Source organism: Sorex araneus, chromosome 6 (assembly GCF_027595985.1).
Source record: "Sorex araneus isolate mSorAra2 chromosome 6, mSorAra2.pri, whole genome shotgun sequence".
Lineage (NCBI taxonomy): Eukaryota > Metazoa > Chordata > Mammalia > Eulipotyphla > Soricidae > Sorex > Sorex araneus.
In genome coordinates this window covers 12,015,212-12,033,579 of record NC_073307.1, presented here as the reverse complement: position 1 = coordinate 12,033,579, position 18,368 = coordinate 12,015,212, and positions in this window count along the sequence as shown.

The following is an 18,368-nucleotide window of genomic DNA, read 5'->3' as shown; positions in this document are numbered from 1 at the left end:
CCAATATCAATTAACTTCTGTGGGTCTTTTCATAGATAAAACTAACACTTTTTAGACTATCATGATTTAACTAGTTCTATTAGTTTGATTTTTCCATTTTCTGTCAATCTTTCTACACCCTCTCTGACTTTACAGTTGCACAAGATTGATTAAAATGTCTGCTTTGTACACAGGTATGTAGTTAATAATATTTAAAACATATTTATATTTATAATGTAAAGTTTCAAAAGTTGCAATAGTTACTATTAACTATTAGTAAAACAACCTGTTATATTCTTTAATAAAGTCTTAGAGGAATAGCTAAAGTTTATATATATGTTGGAGTTTCTAAGGTCCATAATCATTTTAATTTAATCTCTAAAGCAAAAAAAAGACAAATTAAAGGGACTAAAGCAAGGAACAATAGTACAGCAGCTAGGGGTCTTGCCTTGCAAACAGCCAACCAGCATTCAATCCCCTGCATCCCACATGGTCCCCTGAACACCATCAGGAATAATTCTTAAGTGATAGCTAGAAGGAATCTCTGAGCATCACCAAGGTGTTTTCCAAAAACAAAAACAAACAAAAAAAAGACAAATACAAAATGACAGAGGTGACTGCACTGAACTCATATCTCCCAGACTAAACATATTGTGTTTTCAACCTATTGCAAACTTATTCTCTAAGCTGCTTTTGAAATCTTGTTTTCTCCACTCATTCAGTTAACAAATATTTATTATTTATTTCAGGCACTATTCTAAGCATGAGCAATATGGAAAGTAGTAAGTCACGCCAGAAGCTGGCCCTCTAGTAGCTATTTTAATAAGCATGCTTGACCATAAAGACAGGTAGACTGTGGCAAATGCTATAAAGAGAAATACGCTGCAGGGCTGTGGTAGGGAAGGTTGGCTACTCTGGGAAAGCTTTCTGTTATGGGGAGGTAATCTTTTTTTTTTTTTTTTTTTGCTTTTTAGGTCACACCTGGCGATGCACAGGGGTCACTCCTGGCTCTGCACTCAGGAACCACCCCTGGCGCTGCTCAGGGGACCATATGGGATGCTGGGAATCGAACCCGGGTCGGCCGAGTGCAAGGCAAATGCCCTACCCGCTGCGCTATCGCTCCAGCCCCAAGGGGAGGTAATCTTTGAGCAGAGACCTATTCTGTATGGTTACCATGTGGTGGTTGTCATTGTGGCCTTAACCACAAAATATTTTGACCAAACAAGGTGCTCTAAGTATATTCTTGTTAGAGGCAGCAGAGTGGAAAGAGGCAGGTTCTTGGCATCAATTCAAACTCTTACTTTGCTGCTATTTTCTGCACTGTTTGCAGGGTTGGGGGTGGGATTGGGGGATCATCTGCCTCTTCTGAACCGTGGTACTCTCCTCTTTTGAAGTTGCTCTGACTAAGTGTTGATGTTTTCAAACGCCTATTTTTGAAACAAGTTTTAATGATGGACACACAGTAATGAATCTTTTACAGAAAGCTTAATGAAATTTTCCCTTCCCCCCTTTCTCTGCTACCTAAGATGTTCCTTTAGGGATGGAATGGAGATACACAGCCTTCGCTGAGTGCTTTCAGATGGCAAGACCTTTCATTCCAGGACAATGGAAAAGGTTTTCCCACAAAACTGATAAATTTCCTAGAAAATTTCTAGTTATTAAAAAAGAAACCAGCAATAACTGGGACAAAGAGAGACTAAAAGGGCCATCACTGAATTCAGCTAACTGGGTTTCATTCTCTTATAACTCTTTGCCTAAGACAGGCCTCGACCTTATCATGATTATACCATTCACTAGTTAGTGTGCCTCTTAGTGTCCTCATATTTGGAGAATAAAAGACTGTTGTGAAGAGTTAATGATGCTCATCTCTACCAGAAGAGTGGGGGCACTAAGATGCATGAGTGTATGTGTGTGTGTGTGTGTGTGTGTGTGTGTGTGTGTGTGTGTTAGTGAGTTATCACTTTGACCCCGAAAGTTTTCCCATTTACTATCTTATAGGCTTCTCATAAGACCTTAAAGTAATAGCAATGCCATCAAGTCTTGTAAGAGAATGGCATGGGATCCTGAGAGAGCCCCTCTTTTCCCACATTTTGTCCAGAAATGGGGTTGCAATTCAGTCCTAATTCCCCACCATTGACAATATTACTGAGTACCTGCAACCTACAAGAAGGTTAAACAGTTGTTGGTGGATTGGCTGCACTCCACGGACTGGCTGCCTTCTCTGCTGTTCTACCAGGTAGCACACCGAGACAGAATGGAATTGCTGAATCAGATTGAGACCGGGGACATTCTTTTTCTATCCTTCAAGCAGGAGATGCATTGGCCATCCAGCATAGCCTGTGAACTACACTTCTATACACCCCAGATTCTGGGTTTGCTGAAGGCAGTAGTAACTCCTGAGTAAAAAAAAAAAAAAAAAGACATGTAGAATAAAACTGCACCGAATTAAAGTGGATTAAGTTAAAAAAAATTAACTTCAGACTTAAATTTATATATTAAACCTAGTCTGGACTTTCAGATTACTTTTTTAACTAATAAATAGAGTGACAGGGAACAATCCTTTCCCAATCTGATGCTTCTCTCTGAAATCCATGAGTGACCACAAATAGAGTCCTAACAAATTTTATTTTGTATACTTCTGGGGAGAGATGGGGCCTGAGTCACACTGAAATCTTCAAGAGAGCATGCAAAATGACAAAGCCTTGTCACATCATGGTACCTGGGAACGGTATGGAAGTCAATTCAGCCATTTCCCTGATGGCTCATTCAGGGGTTCTTTCTATCTTTTGTTTTTGATTACTTGGTCAAATCTGTATATTTTATAGCTGTAGTAATACTCTTTCCTTCCATTTTCATTCTTTCTCATCCAGGCACTTACGCCAGTATCCCAGAGCTTTAATTGCCAGGAAAATCTGGTTTGTTGCCAAGTATAATATCCAGCTCTGTTTTCCCATTTTCAGTTTTACTCTTCCCATTACTATCATTCTCCAGCCCTACCCCCATGCTTTTTAGTGCTTGTATTAGCTATTACTAAGATTCTTGGTATTCAGGCCATAATATAAAATTATTCCATTTCTGCAATAACTTTAAATGTCTTTAAAATCCTTCATTCCATTTTTCTTTTTCCTTATTTTCTTATTTTTTGCTTTCCTCAGTGTCAGGGATCCAACCTAGGTCATGTGATAGATGTTTGGCTACTTATCCATATCTCCAGCCATTCCAGTTTTAATTTTAAGAGTATGATTTTACAATCAAACATATACAAGTCATCTATTCTGCTAGATATCTATAGAATTTCAAGAAATTAAAAAGAAAAAATGAACATCATTCATGAACATTTGCACAAAATGACAATTTTTAAATGTAGCATTATGTTTGATTCTAGGAAAATTTAATGCACATATGAGGTGCTCCAATATTGTAAAAATTACAAAAGCATGCACGCGAGAGGATGCGATGCGATGTGTGTTGTGTTGTTCACGGACTCTTGAGGTGGCTTTCTCTCTCTCTTCTCTCTCTCTCTCTCTCTCTCTCTCTCTCTCTCTCTCTCTCTCTCTCTCTCTCTCTCGCCTCTCTCGTTCAGTGCTCTCGAGCCACTGTGTATGGACCGGATAGGGATGGCTCCTCCTTGTGCTCTGCTTCTCTGTGTGCCGCTGTGCTCTCTTCTATCTCTGTCTCTGTCTTTGTAGTTTCTCCTCTGGTCTCTTCCGATCTCTCTCTGTCTCTGCTTCTGTATCTTCTAGCAATATCATTCTGTATGAGCACAGTAAGAGATATAAACTTAAAGTTTGGTTCTTCCTGAGGACATCTTACTATACATTCCAGACCACAGTCCTCAGGCCAGGTTATTCTTTCTAACCCCAGCAGGGTCCTTTATCATGACGATATCCTATGTTATGATTGTTACTTTTGGATCATGACAGAATTTGTCTATGACCATGCTCTCAACTTAAAATTGAGTATTGTGGCACTTTGGCCTGGTCAATTTCAATGCCAGGGTAGCTCACAGCTTGTCCTGGGTCCATTCTGTCCCTCATCGGGACCCTGCTTTTGGGGTGCTAGGAACTAAGGGCAACTGAGTCGAGAAAGTAGATGCCCAGGAGTAAATATTTTTTTTTTTGCTTTTTTAAAAAAATTTTTTAAAATTTTATTGAATCACCGTGACATAGTTACAAGCTTTCATGTTTGGGTTACAATCTCACAATGATCAAACACCCATCCCTCCACCAGTGCACATTCCCTACCACCAATAACCCAGGAGTAAATATTATTGGAGTCAATCATGTCCTAAGTTACAAAGCATAATATTAACTATTTTCCTGTGTCCATACAGAAAGGCCATTGCTCTAAGGTAAACTAAGTTCCCTGTGGCAACGCTGAAAGGACAAGCCCAATGTTCTCCTACACAATAAAGTATTTCTGATCTCATTTATAAATTAATTATTTTAATTCTAAGAATTACCTGGATTTAGATCAAGTTTTAACTCTGCCAAATATAGACAGTGTATATTCTATTTTTGGAGAAATAAGGTGCTTCAAGAAGTGCAGGCAGTTTTAAAAATATGCAAACTTCAACAAAGCCATTCCACAGAACTTTTAAGTATGATTCTACTGCAATATTTTTCTTCTTCTTCTTCTTCTTTTTTTTCTTCCAGTAAGTAGGTGCTTTCTTTTTTAAGTTAGAGAGAGAAAGGAAGTGGATTGCATCGCTATAACTCTTATTTCTATGAGGTCCACATTCAAAGTTAAACATGACAGAGCCTGACTTGGAGGAAAGTTTTCAGTCCAAAAAAATCAGATAATGATCATTAAAAGTGATTTCACTTCATTCTTTCCAAATTCATCTTATCCTGCCTTAGCAATAAATGAAATCCAGATGTTGGAATGATGCAAGATACTTTGTTTTAGTCCAGTAAAGCAGAGGAGTATTTTCTAGTTAGAATAATCATTCATTTGAAAAACAAACCCTTTAGCTTCTTTTAAAAAAATTGTTTTGGCTAAGGAAACCCTACTATGTAAATCACTAATGATAAATAATAGCTCTCAGGAGACATGTAAATAAGTAATAAATACTACCCAGGTACAGTGGAAACTAAAAATCATAAAATAACATAGAATGAATTTGAAGTCATTTTTGTGTAAAGACTAATTAGATGGATAGCACAGACAGTGCATGTGCTTTTGCCACAGAATTAATAGAATGACAAATATGTCAATATTAAAGATTTAGAATTATTTCATTTAATCTTTAATGATTAAATGTTTAAGATTATATTTAATCTTTATTAAAGATTATAAAAAGCAAATTATAAATACTAACGCGGTGATTTGACGGTTGAAACTAATAGGAAGTAATTTTGTGGGCCAGTAGAAAATACAAACATTATTTTGCCCAAGGACATCTGAGCTCAACTGCCTTGAGCTAGAAAATAACTTTTCTTTTGTTTCTGAGTGCATTTGAGACATAAAATTTCTTTCTTTTTTTTATATTTTAGCTTTCCTGGTTGTAGCTTAGAAAGAAAGAGGAGAAATAGGTAACTATTTCAAGGGCTATCTTGCTTTTAAAATAGAAGGCATTCTGGGGCTGGAGTGATAGCACAGAGGGTAGGGCGTTTGCCTTGCACGCGGCCGACCTGGGTTCAAATCCCAGCATCTCATATGGTCCCCTGAGCACCGCCAGGGGTAATTCCTGAGTGAAGAGCCAGGAGTAACCCCTGTGCATCGCTGGGTGTGACCCCCAAAAAAAAAACCAAAAAAAAAAAAAAATATAAGGCATTCTATTTTCAAACACTACCAAGCATATACCAATTATAAATGATCATATTCTTCACATAAATTCCACAGAAAACATGAGTAATGTAACACATGTAATGTAAAAAAGATACAACAGAACAGTTCTATTAATGGAAAGACAAAATAAATAACCATGTTTAATAAATACTTCTTTTAAAAAATCTAAAGAATGATTGATGATTTGTGCGGAAGTCTCAAATTACTTTGTCCTATTGTGCCTGTAAGTACGCTTTTTTTTTTTGGTTAGAGAAGGAGTAAAATTAAGAGTATTTTGTAAGTGGGAGAAAAACTTTCAGCTAATGTCCAGGAATAGGGTTTATTCTCTTATAAGTAAACCCTATGGCATTATTCTTTAATCACCCATGCCATTTGACTTAATAGAGAATAATCCAGATAAATATAAAAATATGTTCTGTTGCTTTTAGTGTAATATTTTAGATGAAATTTAAAAGATGAAACATGCAGTCATTCAGCTGCGATATATTGCAATTAGAGATACACACTCCTGATTCATACCTACCTTTATAGAGTTTAAGCTTTTAGGTAGAAGGTAGCAAATGGCAGCTTGAATACTGCATCTCTGTGACAACTTCTCAGTCTTAGCACATAGCTAGTCACAGATGAAATGTGGTTTTGTGGTAATAAAACTTCATAACCAACAGGGAAGAGTTTGCTCCTATCGTCTGGAGCTTGCTGATCCATCAGGGGGGGAAAAAAAAACATGGCAGAACTGAATCAACTAATTGGAACAAGAAAGATCTTGTTTCTTACTATTAGGAAATCAGTTCAGCAAAACAAAACTCTTCCATAAAACTACTAGAAAAGCCAAATACTTTTTTTTGTTTGGGGGCCACACCCAGAAGTGCTTGGGGCTACTCCTAACTCTCCTCAGGGCTAACAGGGGTATTCAGGGGACCATGCAGTGCTGAAATCACCCCCAGGGCTGCAGTATGCAAAGCATGGGAACCAACCCTTTGAACTCTCTCACCCTATCTCTCTCTCTGGCCCCAAAAATTCAGATACATTTTACTTAAAATTCATTTGAAGATAGCATACATGCTGAACAAATAGCATTAGAAGGTCCCACGCTTCCAGAACAAAAAGCTGACTTTTCAGCTGAGAAAAGACTGCTGTGTGGAATAGAGAAATCAGCAAAGCTTTCCTTGCTCTCCTGTCTTGACAGTTTAAGCAAAGGTTCTCAATGGGGAGTAAGGAAGTGATTTTTGTCTCCAGGAAACATCTGTCAATATTCAAGGATATTTTGATTGTGGTGGTAGGGGGTAGTGGATGTTTGTGTAATTAGAGATGTAGCTAAAGACCCTATAAAGACCCTACAATGCACAGGACAATGCTCTCCCTCCCCTACCTAACCAAAAACTCATCTGGACTCAAAAGTCAATAGTAATTCAGCTGTAAGACCTGGGCTATAAAAAAAGAACCAGAGGCCTTGACTCTATCCTTTACCTTATATGTGATCTACCCTGCCCTCTTCCCCCGTCCTGGGTTGAGAGATTTCCCAGAAATCATTTTGCTAAATTTTCCTGGTTATGGAATTTCCTACCCCATTTTATCCCACACATGAGATGTTCTGAATCATCTTCACCCCCCTATCCCAACGTCATCCCAGTCACATGCAATCCCAGCAGAGCTTCTTGTCACTCGCCTTCATGATCTGGTTAAAAACACACACATGTTCTGTCTATTTCCTTCCTTTCCATGTAATTTTCCAATTTTTAGGGAAGTATTTTTTATAATAAAGGAATGCCTTAGTAATACTCCTCTCCTCTGACCCCAGGCACTTTTTCAAACCTGCTATCTTCTTGTAGCTATCTTCTTTACCTTTACTTCTCTTTATAGATATTCCTCTCTCTCTCCTTTTCTTTTTGTAGCTGACACTGTAGAAAGAAAAGTCAGCCCACAGTCTGTCCAGTTTATTATGTTTGTGTCTTTTCAGTGACTCCCTGAAAATGTCTTCTTAGTGACAAGTCCATTGTAAAATCCAAGCTTCCATTCACACTCACACTCAATACTTCACACTCAATACAGCAAAGAACAAGCTTGTATCCTTTCCTGGTAGTTACTAAAATGATTCTCCTTCGAGCTTCGTCATTTTTTCCCTTCACCATCCCATCCACTAAAAATATTCTATGAGTTTCTTAGCTTCAAAACTGCAGCTTTGATCTCATTAATAGATTAATTCCATCAGCAATCAGGTCTGCTTTGAAACATTTCTACTTTGCAAGTGGCATCTGATAATATGTGCCAGTAGAGGGTGCTGGAGAAAGACAGGAAGCCAGGGAAAGGAGGAGGATTTACTTGCTTCTAGATGTTTCCATTTTAAATCATAACAACTTCTTCCTCTGTTCCCCCAAGGCCTGTGGTAAGCTTGGGAGAAGGTGCGGGTGGGAAAAAGCTGCTCCTTGCCACCTCCATGATGCCTTGCTATTCTTTTTGCCTTTTCATTTATGATAGATCCAGTGACACATAATAGAACAGATATTATAGATATTACTGTATCACCATCTTTTTCAATAGTAGAATAATGAAATTTGCTTTTATCTAAGAACATTTTGAATTTCTTTTCACCTAGTTAACATATATGGAATCGGGGTGTTACTTCAGTAGATTATGTTAATTTACATGGGGGAAGATTTAACACTAAAGGTTTAACCTGCAGTCAAATTCAATCCTCTATGTCATCAGAAAAGGCCTCTATACTTATTATGGGATGCAGATAGTGATGGGAAGCTTAGAGGGATGAATAAAACCTGGAGAAAATGTGGAAGACTGAATGGGAGAGAGGGTTTCAGTAACATATAAAGACCATAAAAATAGCACCTTTGAGTTTAATTTGAAACAACAGCTTTCTCTCACAATGTAGTAGGCATTATGAAATCAAAGATTCACTCACTCAGGATTAATTTTTTAATATAACCCCCTAAGAACTGCCCCAATAAAACATATTCAAAGAAATATATACTTTTTAATTAATAAAACATATTCTTAGGTAATATAACATTTTAAGAGAATGTGTTCTGAGTTGATTTATAAGACCATTGACCAAGGAGTCAAGATAAAACCTCTCAATTTGCTGCAACATAAATGTAACTGGAAGGAAACATGCTAAGTAAAATGAGCCAGAAGAAGGATAAATAACATATGATATATGATCACTCTTATATGTGGTAGAGAAAGAAACAAAGCAAGTGAATATTGTCCATTGGCAATAATCCCTTCAACTGGCAATAGAACTGAGGTTTTAGTTTACTATGGGGGGATGGGATAGAGGAAGGGAACAGTGCTTGAGGACTGTGGTAAAAGACATTAACACATCAATGATGAGCATGAAATAGTGCTGCTGTACCCCTAAAAATTAAACAGTCACACCCTTGCATACCATTGCTACCTCAATTTAAATAGAAAAAAAAAAGACTGGGGCTGGAAAGATAACTTAACAAGCAGAAGCACATGCTTTGTCAGCAGAAGGCCCAGGTTTGATCCCTGGCACCACACTAAGCCAGGAGTAGCCCCTGAGCACTATCAGGCATGTCCCCACTATCAGCCCTGCCCCACCCCCCAAATGAAATAGTCTACCACAGAATGATTTCAACTATCATTTTTCACTTTAGGTCTGCATATTGGGAAAACAGGGCTGGGTCGGGAAACAGGAATGTGTGAAATCTGCCTACAGGATACAAGAGTAGATCGGATATAGGATCCTGGGGCCATGGTAGACTTTGGATTTTAGCTGAAAAGCAATGGAGGGCTAGCAAACATTCTTAGACAAATAAATGAGAAACTGAGGGGGTTGAATGGTGGTTTTTGTGTTTGTTTTTTCCATTTTGGGTGCATCTGTTTGGAGGATATTTTATGAAGTTACACAGGGGAATCCTCTTGGAGGTATTGTCCTATGGTTCCTCTGCTACAAAAAACAATTAGTCAGATTCTGAAATAGAACTTTATAAATGCATTACAAACCATTAAACATTTTAATGAATACGTTTGTTTTAAAGAAAAAGAATTATTGAGGGAATTTAACCTACATCTGTGACAAAATAAATAGAAAACAGTTATCAGTGATGATCTCAAAAGGGATACTGAAAAAGTGTATAATAAAAAGTAGAGGGCAGGGGCCGGAGCAATAGCACAGCGGGTAGGGTGTTTGCCTTGCACTTGGCCGACCTGGGTTCAATCCCCGGCATCCCATATGGTCCCCCAAGCACTGCCAGGAGTAATTCCTGAGTGTAGAGCCAGGAGTAACCCCTGAGCAATGCTGGGTGTGACCAAAAAAGCAAAAAAAAAAGTACAGGGCAATTTTTGGGGAGAAAATATCATCAATTGCAAAATAGCCCCAATACATAAGCTATTAATATTAAGAAGCATAGTTTCTGGAAATAACATCAATATCCTACTCAATTGCTATTTATACACTATTAACAGACAACTAGAAGAGAAAAATCAATTACTTTTAAAATTGCACTAACAGCATTCCACTCTAAAAATCACTGGTATTCCATCTTGGCATGGAATACCAGAAAGAAAATGCCATTTTTTTCCTTTTTCGAAATTTTATTTTGTTAAAGTGCCATGAATTACAAAATTATTTATAGTTTTGACATACAATGTTCCATTACCAATCCCATCACCAGTGTCAACTTCCCTCCATTAGTGCTCCCAGATTCTCTCTCCTACCCCACCACCCTTGCCCCAGTCTGCCATCTTTTTAAATTTTAAATTTGGTTTTTAAAGTTTGTGTCTTGCAACTTTATTGTTGTTGACTCTGGTTTGGATATTTAGCTCTAACTTTTTTAAAATTGAATCACCATGAGATAGACCATTACAAGCTATTCATGATTGGGTTTTAGTCATATAATATTCCAATACCCATCCGTGCACCAGTGTACATTTCCCACCACCAATGTCCCCATTTTCCCTCCTAACACCATCCCTAATACCCTCCCTCCACCTGCTTATATGGAAGTTACCTTACTTCTTTTTCTCTCTCACTCTCCTTTTGTGCATTATGTTTTGCAATACAGGTGCTTAGAGGTCATGTTTGTCAGGGAATTCAGTATTTTTATCAGCAAGGTACAGCTGGAGGAGCTTTTTTTTAACTAGGTGGCAGCTTTGGAGTGTGGACGAGACTGTCAGGGCTTCTGGAGATACAGGGGGTGGGGGAAGTAGCCCCTCTTGACCCCAAGAAAACCTGGAGATTTCAGTCGCAAAACCTGCATACCTGACTTTTCAATGAATTAATATCTCAGTGTGGTCCATCCCAGGATGGTGGAGTCTGGTCAAGGTCATGGCAGCGATTGGACTATGGGAGCAAGCAGCTGCTGGGGGCTCTGCTTGAGCAGGCATCAGGCAAACCTGGCCCCTCCTATGTACCCCATCTGTACAGCCTTGCACAGGTCTGAGAATAACTCGGCTTCTGATCTCTTTCGAGATTTATCTATGTGCCTCTGGAGTAAGACTGATAAATGAATTTGTATGACTGAACCAGAGATGGTTTGTGGGCGTGGCTCCCACATACCTAACTTTTGGTGGTTTCATTTCTTGAAAACTTGGTCCTTAGCTGGGGGCTGGAGCAATAGCACAGCGGGTAGGGTGTTTGCCTTGCACGTGGCCAACCCGAGTTCGATTCCCAGCATCCCATATGGTCCCCTGAGCACCACCAGGAGTAATTCCTGAGTGCAGAGCCAGGAGTAACCCCTGTGCATCGCCAGGTGTGACCCAAAAAGCAAAAAAAAAAAAACCCAAAAACCAAACTTGGTCCTGAGCTGGAGTCTGGCCAGAGACAGAGCAGTAATTCTGAAGTTTCAGGACAGCTGAGGGCACCATTAGGTGCTGATGCACTACCCCACCCCCACCCCCCGTGTCCAGGTTGACCCACTGTTGGCACTTGAACCTCTGGGCCCCAGTGGTGATGGCAGAGGCAGCCCCAGCGGGGATCAAGACCAATGCAAGGGCTGCTACTGCTTATGGCTCCAGTGCTCTGGGTGGACTGTAGCCACAAGTCTGGCAGAATCTGATCAGGGGGCACACTCCCCCATCCTCAGTCTCTAGTCCGTTGGCACTCAGGGAGGTTTTCCTCCATAAAATGCTGCAGGTAGCACTGGCAGTATGGGCTGGTCTGGGGAAGAAACCGTGGCAGAGATGCCCTGCCAGTGGCTAACTGCCTGAGCCCACCTCCCATATGAGAACCCAAATGGCCCCTCAGCTCTGGAAACTGCACTCCGGTGCAGTGCCAACCGGCCACGGTAGCTCTGGTAGCTCCAGTAACTCCATCAGCTTCAGAGCCTGAGCGGGCGCCACTGCCATCTACATGAGTCCCATTCTGGCTGGTGCTCCACTGGGGGCACCAGTTCAGTTTCACTGAAAGCTACTCTTTCTGAGAGAAAATATTGAAAGAGCACTTACAGTCATTCACACAAAGATTTTATGACCCCATCAGCTCCACTGTTCAGAGCACTGAGAGCTGCTGCCACTCTGACAAGCACAAATGCTGGCCGACTTTGACCGAGAGTGTAGAAAGGTCGGACTGCAGCTGAATCTCAGCAAAACAATGTTCACGAAAAATGAACTAGTCCCTGATGTTCCATTTGCTCTCAATGGAACAAACATCTCTGAATGCAGCACCTATGTGTACCTGGGTCGAGAACTCAACATGAGGAATGACTTGGCGCCAGAACTGTGCAGGAGGAAGAGAGCAGCGTGGAACGCCTTCAAGAGCGTCAAAGAAGTGGTTAAGAGGACAAAGAACTTCAGGCTCCAGGCACATCTTTTCGACTCCACCATTCTTCCTGCACTAACATATGCCTCAGAGACCTGGGCCTTACACAAACAGGATGAGAACGCTATTCCAGTATCCCAAAGAGGAATCGAAAGAGCTATGCTTGGAGTATCACGTTTCACTCAAGTGAGAGAAGGAATCCGGAGTTCCGACCTCCGTCGATGGTCAAGAATCAGGGATGTTGTCTTGTTTGCCAAGGCGTCAAAAATCAGATGGGCAAGACACGTAATGCGATTCAGAGATGACCACTGGACTAGAGCTGTTCCCGACTGGATTCCATGGGACATCAAAAGACCAAGTGGCCGCCCACCAACGAGATGGTCAGACTTCTTCGTCAGAACCCTGAATGAGGGGCTGGAGTGATATCACAGCGGGTAGGGCGTTTGCCTTGCACGCAGCCGACCTGGGTTCGATTCCTAGCATCCTGTATGGTCCCCTGAGCACCACCAGGGGTAATTCCTGAGTGCATTGCCGTGTGTGACCCAAAAAGAAAAAAAAAACCCTGAATGAACAGTTTGAGGCTCTTCCAGTTCCTGGAGCGAGCAGTTATCATTGGGCTACACTAACACGCAACAGGGATGAATGGAGACATTACTGGCGCCCGCTCGAGCAAATCGAAGATCAACGGGGTGACACGTGAGACAAGTGCACCTGCTATCATGCCTCCACCATCTTCTCTCCCTCTATCATTCCTTAACACAATGTACCTGGGTACCCTTGACCCCTATCCCAGTTGCTTCTCATCTATCTCTTCTCCCTTCCCTTTCACTTTATTTCTTCTCTTCTTCTTATGCTCCAGGGCAAAGGGTGATCTAGGCATCTCTCACTTAAACCATTGCATTCCTTCACCAGCTACTCTAATTACCACAGATAAACAATATCATCCTCTGTTTATCTTTCTTCTTATGGCACACTTCATTTAACATGATATTCTCCAGTTCCATCCATGTTGCAGCAAATTTCATGATTTTATCATTTCTTATAGCTGCATAATATTCCATTGTGTATATATACCACACTGTCAGGATCCACTGAATCTAGGATGATTCCAACCTTAGCTATTGTACTAAGTGCAGCAACAAATAGTGGTGTGCATATAATCTTTTGACTGAATATTTTTCTGCCCAGGGGGTAGACACAAAAAGTGGAATTGTTGATTTTAGGGTAGTTCAATTTTAAGTTTACCGAGAACTTTCCATACTCTTTTCCACATAGAGGTTGAACCAGACTATATTTCTGCCAGCAGTGGTTGTGAGTTCCATTTTCACCACATGCCCACCAACACAGATAGCTCCCATTATTATTTTTTTAATAATATAGGAGCACTGCTATTTATTCAACCATTGCTTAAGCTGGCTGAATTGGGCATGAACTCCATATTACTTTTTCTAAAAAAATTTAAATTTTATAAGTTAGTTCACAATATTTGATTACATTCAATAATCAAACACCAATCCCACCACCATTACACCTTCCCACTACCAAATTCGGGATATTTCTATCCCAAATCCCAATCCTTATCCCAAAACACAACTGAAATAATATATTTTGTATTGTCTGTTATGAAGAACTGCTGAACTTGCTTACAAAAAAGGGTTCCTATAGGAAACAGTGTGAAGATTGTTCTGTTTTGGCAGAAGCCATTAAGACATTCTATAGGATATCACCAACATGTTGGTAAAGTTTGGGTGATGTGAACTTTGGTGTGTATATATACATATACATATATATATCTGAAAGTATGCATATATGCATATAAATGTATTTCCCTCTATGATTTGTTGCCTATTATCTGAACTCCATCAAATGCGGTGTGGTAACTATAGAGAATGGTTAGGGAGTGTTTTATGATGTGTTGCACGGCTACAAAGCTGCCACATGGTCCAGGAATATGTTGATTTATATGTGACGGCTGAAGCACAGAGGGAGAGGCCTTGTGTGTGGCAGCGGTTGGGTTCTGGAGGTTTTTGGCTGCCAGAGCTGGGTCCTTTGGGGCAGGGAGGGCTCTCACCCGCCCCACTCTGGGCACCCCATGTGAAACAGCCTGGTGTGGAGTCCGATGGCATGGCTATGGGGTCCTCATGTTATGCTCCCTTTCAGGAGAAGCAGCCTGTGATCTGGATGGTGGCCAATGGTGAAATTATCTGGCACCAGCAAAGGTGGCTTAGGGCATGACCCCTGGGTCTCTGGAGACTGGGGAAAGTGGGCAGAGGATCTCTACTCCTGGTCCCTTTGAGCCCAGAGTCCAAGGTCACAAAGTACTATATTACCTGGGTTCTGTAGGACTTCACTCATGCATGAAGCTCAGCCCGAGCATGTGAAGAGCGGCCTTGAGGGTGGCGGCAGTTGGATTCTGGAGGTTTCTGGCTGCCACAGCTGAATTCCCATTATTTCTTTTATTTTTTTATTTTTTTTAAAATTTATTTATTTTTAATTAGAGAATCACCGTGAGGGTACAGTTACAGATTTATACACTTTTGTGCTTATACTTCCCTCATACAAAGTTTGGGAACCCATCCCTTCACCAGTGCCCATTCTCCACCACCCGTAAACCCAGTGTCCCTCCCACCCTCCCCAATCCCATCTCCCCCCCACCCCACCCTGCCACTGTGGCAAGGCATTCCCTTCTGTTTTCTCTCTCTAATTAGCTGTTGTGGTTTGCAATAAAGGTGTTGAGTGGCCGCTGTGCTCAGTCTCTAGCCCTCATTCAGCCCGCAACTCCCTTCCCCCACATGGCCTTCGACTACAATGTAGTTGGTGATCGCTTCTCTGAGTTGACCTTTCCCCGGAACGTGAGGCCAGCCTCGAAGCCATGGAGTCAACCTCCTGGTACTTATTTCTACAGTTCTTGGGTGTTAGTCTCCCACTCTGTTATTCTATATACCATAGATGAGTGCAATCTTTCTATGTCTGTCTCTCTCTTTCTGACTCATTTCACTCAGCATGAAACTTTTCATGCCCATCCACTTGACTACAAAATTCTTGACCTCCTTTTTTCTAACAGCTGCATAGTATTCCATTGTATAGATGTACCAAAGTTTCCTCAACCAGTCATCCGTTCTGGGGCATTCGGGTTTTTTCCAGATTCTGGCTATTGTAAACAGTGCTGCGATGAACATACATGTGCAGATGTTGTTTCGAATGTACTTTTTTGCCTCTCTGGGATATATTCCCAGCAGTGGTATTGCTGGGTCAAATGGGAATTCAATATCTAATTTTTTGAGAATCGTCCAAATTGTTTTCCAGAAGGGCTGAACCAGTCGGCATTCCCACCAGCAGTGAAGAAGGGTCCCTTTCTCCCCACATCCTCTCCAACAGCGGTTGCTTTTGTTCTTTTGGATGTGTGCTAGTCTCTGTGGTGTGAGGTGGTATCTCAAAGTTGTTTTGATCTGCATCTCTCTGATGATTAGTGATGCAGAGCACTTTTTCATGTGCCTTTTGGCCATTCGTATTTCTTCCTTGGTAAAGTTTCTGTTCATTTCTTCGCCCCATTTTTTGATGGGGTTGGATGTTTTCTTCTTGTAGAGTTCAACCAGTGCTTTATATACCATTGATATCAACCCCTTATCTGATGGGTATTGTGTAAATATCCTTTCCCATTCTGTGGATAGTCTTTGTATTCTGGTCACTGTATCTCTTGCGGTGCAGAAGCTTTTTAGTTTAATGTAGTCCCATTTGTTGATCTCTGTTTTTACTAGATTGCTTAGTTCCGTGTCACGTTTGAAGATACCTTTATCTTCAATATCGTGGAGGGTTTCGCCGACCTTGTCTTCAATGTACCTTATGGTTTGTGGTCTAATGTTGAGGTCTTTAATCCATTTTGATCTGACTTTTGTGCATGGTGTCAGGTCAAGGTCTAAACCCATTTTTTTGCATGTGGTTGTCCAGTTGTGCCAGCACCATTTGTTAAAGAGGCTTTCCTTGCTCCACTTCACATCTCTTGCTCCCTTATCAAAGATTAGATGGTCATACATTTGGGGTTGTGTGTAGGGATATTCCACCCTGTTCCATTGGTCTACGGCTCTGCCTTTGTTCCAGTACCATGCTGTTTTAATTGTTACTGCTTTGTAGTAAAGTTTGAGGTTGAATTCCCATTATTTCTGATCTGTGTTATTCTCACTGGTGTGAGATGGAATCTCACTGTCATCTTGATTTGAATTGATGGTGAAATTTTTTATATGCCAGTTGACCATCTATTGGTCTTCCTCAGAGAAGTCCCTGTTCATTTCCTCTCCTCATTTTTTGATGGTGTTTTTGTTTTTGCCACTTATCTTTGTGTGACTACTTTATATATCCTGAATATTAACTCTTTATCTGATATGTTTACCACAATTTTTTCCCCATTCAGTTAGCTGTCTTTTGGTTTTAGCCTGTGTTTCTTCTGCCATGCAGAAATTCTTTAATTTACTGTAGTCGCATTTGTTTATTTTTAACTGTTTCCTTTGCCAGTGGTATTGTATCATCAAAGAAACTGCCTTTTATCAAAACCAAAAACTTCACTTTAAGTGGTAATACTTCAAAATAAATCCAAAATATAATGTACAAAATCTGTCCTGAAAACTATAAAGCATTGTAAGGAAATTATAAAGATCTAAATTAGTGGAATGTTGTTCTGTATTTATTAGGATATTCATGAGAATTAAAATGTCAGTACTCCTTCAAAGTAATATTCAGACACAAGGCAATCCAATTCAAAATCCCAGAATTTTGTGGGAGGATTTTGGTGCTGATTTAAAACTATGGTATAAAATTTTTATGAAAAGTACAAAGGGCTGGAGCGATAGCACAGCAGGTAGGGCGTTCGCCTTTCACTCGGCCGACCTGTGTTCGACTCCTCTGACCCTCTCGGAGAGCCTGACAAGCTACCGAGAGTATTGTGCCCACACGGCAGAGCCTGGCAAGCTACCCATGGCATATTGGATATGCCAAACACAGTAACCATAAGTCTCACAATGACAGTCATTATTGGTGCCCACTTGAACAACTTGATGAGCAACAGGATGACAGTGACAGTGACAGCGACAGTGACAAAGGACTTAACATAGCCAAGCTATTCTTAAAGAAGGCCAAAAGGTTGGGGGAACATAAAGATATACAAGGTTAGGAGGCTTACAGAAATTACAACAGTGTGGTTTTAGTTCAAAGATAGGAAAGTAGACCAATTTAACAACTTAAGTAGCCCAGGGACCGACCCCCTTCTATATAATCATTTGATTTATGTCAGCATACCACACAATTCAATAAAGAAATTAGGCTTTTAAACAAAAATGCAAGAAATAGACACAATATCGTGAAAAATTAGACATGACTGTGATAACACAAATATCAATCTGAGATTGACTTTGCTATACATAAAATGTGTGAGTCCTCCCAAAATCTATAGATTGAAAACTGTTAATGATATGACAATATTTGGAGATAGGGCCTTTGAAGGTAATAAGGTTGAGGGTGGAACTCTTATGAATGAGATTAGTGGACAGAACAATAATACAGCCAGTAGGATGTTGGCCTTGCACTCAGCCAATGTGGGTTGATCTCTGGCATCCCACATGATCCCCTGAGCCCACAAAGAGTGATCTCTGAATGCAGAGTCAGGAGTAAGTACTCACCACCACTGAGTATGGTCTAGAAAACCAAAACCAAAACCAAAATGAATGGGAAGACTATGGAACAACCCCTGTCCCTTCTGTTGAGAAGAACCGGACAAGAATATGACTTCTTTTTTTTTTTTTTTTTTTTTTTTTTTGCTTTTTGGGTCACACCCGGCAATGCACAGGGGTCATTCCTGGCTCATGCACTCAGG